Below are 8,117 nucleotides of genomic sequence, written 5' to 3' on the forward strand. Positions count from 1 at the left end.
AGAAAGCCCACGGTGTGGGCATTGCAAACTTCATTTTGTACATGAGGGAACAGGTTCAGAGAAATAAAATGATTTGCCCAAGTGCACACAGCTGATAAGTGGCAGAGTCAGGACATTCCCAGTTCCATCTGACTTTGATGCCCAAGCTCTTTACTATTGTACTAAAAGACAGGGAGAAAATGGAACTGTAATATGGGGACATACCCATGGGTGGCAGGATTCTTTGGGAAAGCCCTATAGATTCAAATCCCTCATTCAGTGCCCTCATTTACCATCACCAACTCCATTTACAGTGCCTAGTAGCAGCAGCAGCAGCAGAGTAGCATCGTAATCTCATCATGATGGAAATGATGTCTAAGGTGTGAAAAATATCACACCCCACCTACATGATGGTACAATTGCCTCCAGATATTTCAAGGCCTCCAGAATAGAACATCAGCATTATTAGGATCATAGTATTTAAGAGTTGGAGAGTATCTTTGCCGTGTAATCCAGCTGCCAGGGCATCCTGGACACAAGATGGCAGAGACTTATTTGCCCCCACTGGAAGAAACTCATTTATTTTCATCAGAAAACTCCATTATATTGAACCTAAATCTGCCCTTCATTCCCACAGAGCCACACAAACACACAGCACCCCATTAGGCTAGCCTTTGTGCTACCTTTTCTCCAAGGCAAAATCTCTAGTTCTTCCATCCATTCTTCCATGGGCACATTTTCTTTATGCCTTATCATCTCAACAACTATCATTGATCTCTGAGATTTTGAGAGATATGGTGTTAAATCCCAGCTCCACCATCATAGGTAACCTCACAGAAACCATTTAACCTCTTAGAACTTCAGTTTCCTCTTCTATAAAGTAAAAGTAGTAACAGCTATCTTTTATAGGGTTGTTGTATTAGATGTATTAAATGTTATAAAGCACACAATAACAGGACCTGCTCAATATAAGCACTCAATACACCCTAATCCTTATTATCATTACTGTGATTATTTTGGAGAAAAAGAGAGTGCGGGGAGCCCAGCAGATCAACCTGAGAAGGCAGAACAGAGGCAAGAGGCCAGGTTCACTTTCCCAAAGGGTAATCAGTAAATAAACAGTTGTTGCATTGAATGGAGCCCCCTGCAGGGACTCTTCAGAGCTGAAGTTTCAGCAGCTCCATTCAAATGTCATTTTGGTTCTGCTAAATTATCGCCAGAATGTGTTATCACAAATCACTCTATGACTTGGCAGAATTGTATGAAATGTGATTCCAAATCATAAATTAAAGGAGTGGGGCATTTGCAATGGAACATTCATTTACACCATTTCATTTAGCTCTTTCAACTGCTAAGACAGTCAAAGCTCCCAGCAGGGAGCATTGGCCACAGCAAACAGAAGACACTGAGTTATGACAAATCTTTGTCAGTCTTCCCTGTGAGAAAGCAGGACTGCATGTGCTGCTGATGTGTCATTATTTGCATAGGATGGGGGTGCTCAGCTTTGGAAGCTGATAAAACACACAGTGGCTTTCAGGAGGTTCTAACCTCCTTCTTTTTCTACTGCATCAAGTAATGATCAGTATATGGGTTAAGGGGTTTGAACTGCCTACTTTATCCCCCTTCCCACCACAATTCCGATTCTAGTTACTGCAATAAGAACTCCATCTCTTCCCAGATTGAGCAACAACAGCCAAGTCTACTGGTAATGTAACAGGGATGATGAAGTACTCAATGTAAGGATCCATAAAAGGTTCTGCTTTCTTATGGTTGCCCAGGTAGAGAGGACTAAGACTTAGTAACCTGAATCTCAGAACTTGAAACCATCTAGGATGGTTAAAACACTTCTAGACTCACACCAGCTCCATCACCACCACTCAAGCTCTGATGAAGACATTCCTCCAGTCTCACCTAATCACCAACAGAAAAATATGTCCCATCTCTCCTATGTCAAATCCACTTGAATTGGATAGCTTCCTGGGGCATTATGTTAAGAAATTTTGGATTGTTTTTGTCTTGGTTTAGTGAGGAAACCCTTTGACATTAATTACTAATGACTACTATGGACAAGGGAGAAATGGAATGGGGTCAAAGTAGATATGTTTGCCAAGCACAATTTAGTGTCTTCCCTATAAGAAAATACTCCTATCATCCACTGTAAAGTAAGAACAATTATTTCCTAGACACTTTCTTGTACTACTCCTTTACATATAAATCTTTGGACAACAATACCAGTTGAGGGCGGGCCGCGGTGGCTCAGCGGGCAAAGTGCTTGCCTGCTATACCGGAGGACCTCGGTTCGATTCCCGGCCCCAGCCCATGTAACAAAAACGGAGAAACAGAATACAATAAAACAAGAAAATGTTTAAAGATGTTTCCCTTTCTTCCTTCTTTCCTTCCTTCTATCCTTCCTTCCTTCTCTCTGTCTTTCCTTTAAAAAAAAAAAATTAAAAAAAAAAAAAAAAAAAAAAAAAAAACAATACCAGTTGAATTTCTATCTAAATTGTCCTTGAATTGGGAGTTTGCAATATTGGTCATGCCATCCATCTTCCCATCTCTGGTCCAGTCCTTATCTGTCCACATTTCTCCAACTTTAATAACACCTGTTAATCTAAGTCATAGTGAGTAGTCTGGATTTTATTATAAGTATAATAGAGATCCTTTAAGAATAAGTAAGACCAACGGGAAAAAGTGCAGAAAGGAATCTGAATGTTTGGGGTTTGACCACCTGGGTGCCATTCATTGAGATGGGAAAACTGGAGCAGTGTTTGGATTGAATCATGTCCCCCACAAAAGGCATGTTCAGGTCCAAACCTCTAGTCCTGTGGGTTTGAACCCATTCGTAAGTAAGACCTTTGAAGATGTTATTAGTTAGGTGTGTCCAAACTACATGAGAGTAAACCTCATTCCAATATAACTAAAGCCTTTATAAGCAAAAGAAATTGGACATGGTAAAAAGTCACAGAAGGAGTGATGAGTCAATGGAACCCAGAAGGAAAAGGAGAAGATGCTACCCTGTGCATAGGCATGTGACTGAAAAGCCAAACACCAAAGAGCAATGGCAGCCCCAGAATGCCAATCTTCAGGAAGAAAACATCTCTTTGCTAACACCCCAGGTTTGGACTTCTCCTAGTTCCAAAACTGTGAACCTGTAATTCCAATGTTAAGCCAACCCATTGTGTGGCTGGGATTTGTTCTAGCAGCCGGGAAACTAAAACAAAGACAGGTGCAGTGCTGAGTAGATAATCAAGAGTTTTGTTCCCAACTTTGAAATACAACTTAGTGAACTAAATTAAAATGCTGAAAATGCCTTAGAAATAGAAGATCAGGATATAAAGTATCTAGAGTCATGAGCACATGAACACCAGAGAGGCCAAGAAAATAAAGGGCTCCAAGCATTCAGGTGTAGCTAAGGCAATTTCTGCCAAATGCCACTGATCGATCAACCGGGTGTAAGAGAATTTACTGGAATTGGCTACATGAGGTACTTGGTGACCTTGAGAAGACTGGTCCCAGTAGGTCAGAAAGGAGAAAAGCGCCTCAAAGGATACTGAATAGAGACTGAGAGGTAAGAAAATGAAGGTAACAGAGACAACATTTAAGGTAACTTGAATGAAAAGGATAACATGAAAATGTACGGTAAGGTGACCCCTTACCCCATGGTGTCATGGGGTCAAGGACGAGTTTCTCTTTTGTTCTTTTTAAGATGGGAGGTATTAAGACATATGCATATGTGGATGAGAATGATCCTATATAAAGGAACCTATCAGTGATGCAATGTTTTAAAGATTCAGTGAAGTATACCTTTTAATAGTGGAAAGATGCTTTCTTTGTTTATTAATTCATTAACTCATTCATGTAATAAGTAGTTTTTGAGTGGCTGCCATGTACCAGCCAGGCTGGTTTTGGCAACAGATGTGTTGTATGAATTACCCTCAGCCCTCTCAATGAATGCTAAAAAAAGCTTCCTCTCTTGGATCTAAAACTGGAAGAAATATTAAAGTGTTCAACTCTGGGGATGATTTTCAGTGCCTAGAAAGCATTCATCTCTTGAAAAGATTTTCAAAGGTTGGGAGTGGCATAGAAAAAATATATAAAGCTCTTTGAAATAATAGCTACCATCTCTAAAAGATTCTGGCATTCATGAACCAATTACCTATTTTCTCTCTGCTTAACTGCATTAAGACTATCCCCTAGCCTTCTCCTTATTCTATTTGAGAAGAAAAAAGTAGATCCACATGTATCTAAAGTGTACAGTTCAGATACAACTGTACTTCAGGGGAAAACTTCCAAAGAGCACTGTCACTGATATTCTCCTCTTCTAATCTCTTCTCAGGCCTAAATACATAGACTTCCAGAAGGAAAGCATTGTCCACTGTGCAGGCTTGAAAGGATTATGTACCCTAGAAAATCCATGTTTTAATCCTGATCCAATCTTGTGGAGACAGCATTTCTTTTAAACTCTATTCAGCACTATAGGGTGGCGAGTTGATTAGATTATCTCCATGGAGATATGACACACCTGGGTATTAATTCTTAATTAGAGGGAGATGCGACTCCACCCATTCCAGGTGGGTCTTGATTAATTTACTGGAATCCTTTAAAAGAGGAAACAGCCGTGAGAACCACAAGAGCCCACGCAGGCAGAGACCTTTGGAGATGAAGAAGGAAAATACCCCGGGGAACTTCATGAAATAAGAAGCCTGGAGAGAAAGCTAGCAGACACTGTCATGTTCACCAGGTGCCTCTCCAGTTGAGAGAGAAACCCTGAATTTCACTGGCCTTTCTTGAGTGAAGGTAACTTATTGTTGGTACCTTAATTTGGACATTTTTATAGACTTGCTTTAATTGGGGCATTTTCACAGCCTTAGAACCATAAACTTGCAACTTAATAAATTCCCCCCTTTAAAAGCCATTCTGTTTCTGGTATATTGCATTCCAGCAGCTAGCACACTAGAACACTCACCTCACTGACATGTGGTAAAGGACCACCCATGCCAAGATACAAAGTGCTACTCCCCATCTCCTGAACTTCCTGATCAGAGTGCATTCTGGGAATGAGGAGGTCATGGTGAGGACAGTTGAGGTACCATCATGCTGCCTGGTGCTGTGGTCAGAGTAGATCTTGCATCTCAATACCTAAAGACAAAATGGAATTAGGATGGAATTTCTTCCTCCCAGCATCATGCCTGACCTGGTCATAGCAGGCACTGGCCACGTGATTTTGTTCGGGGGGGGCACCACCTTCTTCTTTATAACGTAGGAATCCTCCAAGTCTCTGGGAAATGATTGGCTTCTCCCCTTAGTGACCAAAGGACTTTTGCTTCTAACTATATTTTACCCTTGTTTTCACATTTGTTTCAGGAATGACTTGCGCGATGTGATCTCAATCTGGAAAAAGATATTATTTTTAGGAATTCTTCCTATGCACTGCCTTATCTCTCTAAAAAGAATGCAAGTAATAAGCAATATATTGTTTTATAACAGTAACATCCATAATGAGCTTAGGAGCTCCAGGATAATACATATTAGTCAAATAGAAAAAAAACCAGACCAGAATTAGATAAGTTGGATGGAAATCAAATAATGATGAGAAAACAGGAACTGATTGCCTTCCACCAGGATATCCTGCTTTAAAACCAGACTAGCCCACACAACACCTCCATGTAGTTGCCAAAAAGAATACCGATTTCTGGTTCTGCAGCTTTCCCAACCCTCATCGTGATAGATGCTCCTGTTTTGGTTTGCCCTTTCCATTGCTCCCCACCTTTGTCCAGAGTCTGCTTGCTTAAGACACTTTTGGTTTGATTTTTGCTTACTGTTTTGCAAAACAGAAGGAACTACACTCCATCTGCAGTGTAGTTCCCACACTTGAAGGAAGAATGTATCTTCCTCATTTGACCATCAGCATTCAAAGTCACAGTTAATAATCAATCATCTTTGACTTTCCCCACTTGGGTTACTCAGATCCCACGACAGACCTCCCACCTGGGTCCCCTGGCTGCCTCATTAGCTCCTGTCAAAGGACCAGAGAGATGGAGCGTAAGTACAAGGAGAAGTTACAAATGGGATTATAATATCACTTCACCTACAAAGCAGAAATCACTAAGGATCATAGACCCTAGAGATTATGGTGGTACCTAGTACATTTATGAGACAATACATCAACCACATTCTGTGGGAACAGATGCTATCAGCTGGCATGATCTCACAGAGATATGCTCTGATTACAAACAAAAACAAGTCATTGGGGCTATCTTATATCTGTGGTTTGGTTATTTTATGAAGACATTCAGTTGACAAATATCAACTGCATGCCTAGCACTATGGTCAGTGCTGAAGACACAGTGGTAGGAAGCAACACAGAACAAAAGCAACCCCATGTAGAAATGATAGTCTAGACAGGGAGCGAGGCATGACCTTCACCAGATAATACAGAATTAAATCCAAAATTATAACTCCACTAAGAGCTCTGAATGAATACAGGGTACCATAAAAGCAAAGAGCCACAGGGAGGTTGGAGAACTGGGGAGAGGGGAGCTGGTACGTGCAAAGACTCTACAGAGTGGGGGCACCAAGTCCATATAAGGGATGGGAAGAAAATCTTGGGGCTGGATCCCAGAATGGGTTAAAGAGTGGAGAGCAAGGAGGCTGGAGATCAAAGTGGATCAGTCAATGCAGGAAGCAGGCCATATTGAGGATTTGGGTTGGTGAGTAACAAGGTGACATTTTTTGACAGAAAATAAATCTGGCTCCTATGTAGTAGCTGGACTGTCCACTGCATCAAGAGGGTAGGTAGGTAGATTTAATGGGGGTTACTACTTTGGTCCCAGTGAACTTGATGCCCTTGGGCTTGCAGTAGGTTGGCTGCAATGGAGATGACGTTGAGACGATGTATCTCAGGGATGACCAGGAGGGGAAATTGGCAGAACTTGTCAATGGATTGTCAATGATGGGTGAGGGAAACCCAGTTTAGTCTCAGTTTTCAAACAAATGTTCACCTGCACTTAATGAAATTATCTTTTATGAAACAGTATGACGGTGGTAGGCAGCTCATTTGATCAACAGTGAAAAATACATGCATGGTAGCAGCACTGCTATTTCTTGAAATTTTCAGTGTATGAACTGGATGCTGTGTTTGACATCTTCCAATATATTTTCTCTTTAGATCTGTTCTGGAATATGTTTAATGTAAACTTATTCTACCACTAGTCTGTGGAGAAAGAACTATTGAATATTCTGCAAAACAGAAATTTAGAAACACATCTTTTTCTTTTAATCTCATCAAAAAGCTACAATAGGATATCTAAACAAGTTCCAACTTGCCATTAACATACATTGTGACCTCGGGCAATTTCCTTTCCCTCTCTGTGCTTTCATCTCTATTTTGGGAATTAACTAAATTATCTACATAACATCTTTCAGCACTATAATTCTTGACGTATGTAACACCATCTAGACACACATATACATACATGTTCATAATTGCAGATAATTCATTTCTTCATAACACTGAGTATTACATACTCTGCTGCATATTTTAATTCAGAAAGTTCTTTCAAACAAAATGCAATATAATTTATAGACCATTTTGAAATAAATTTGCTCTAATGAAAAATGTTCCAAACAACAGCAACACTTTTATAAGATTTACATTTTCCTAATGGGCAGCAGGCAAAGGAAAACATCAAAATATGTTCTCAATTTGCAGAACCCAAGAATACATGCGATTTAAAATCTCAGTTTGTTCCCAATAAAATTAGCTACATGTTAACCTGAGCGGTTGGACTCCTCGGATGATTTTTCGAAATGGTACCAATTTATGTCTCTGGCCTCCCCTCTTGCAGCACACCTGATTGCTGTGCCTGCCGCATCCTGCAAAGGAACAGCTGCTCTTAATGTCTCAGAGCTGTTTCCAAGAATACACTTGTAATCTATGCACAGAACTATAGATTCAAATGCCCCCCACCCTCGACTCCTGCTGCCAATAAGTTACTGTAAAGTAGACCATCACATCATCTTCCATTGTGCAGACCACAGCAACAATGAAGTAACTGGTCAACCTGACTCCCAGTTGACCCAAACCACTATTCAGTGTTTTCTGCCGGCTTTCAGAATGTTCTTTCTAACAGGTAAGC

General features: G+C 40.5%; 1 long non-coding RNA gene across 1 annotated transcript in view; it reads right to left on the reverse strand.

Annotated features, from left to right (window-relative positions):
* The window catches only part of LOC143660344 (uncharacterized), a 34,384-nt gene extending 26,533 nt beyond the window's left edge, over positions 1–7,851 (reverse strand). The window contains exons 1-2 of the long non-coding RNA XR_013163974.1: positions 7,755–7,851; positions 4,946–5,118 (exon numbers count right to left, since the gene is read on the reverse strand). This is a non-coding gene — a long non-coding RNA (uncharacterized LOC143660344). The remainder of the gene's footprint in view (positions 1–4,945; positions 5,119–7,754) is intronic.
* Positions 7,852–8,117: the final 266 nt, after the last annotated feature.

Source organism: Tamandua tetradactyla, chromosome 16 (assembly GCF_023851605.1).
Source record: "Tamandua tetradactyla isolate mTamTet1 chromosome 16, mTamTet1.pri, whole genome shotgun sequence".
Lineage (NCBI taxonomy): Eukaryota > Metazoa > Chordata > Mammalia > Pilosa > Myrmecophagidae > Tamandua > Tamandua tetradactyla.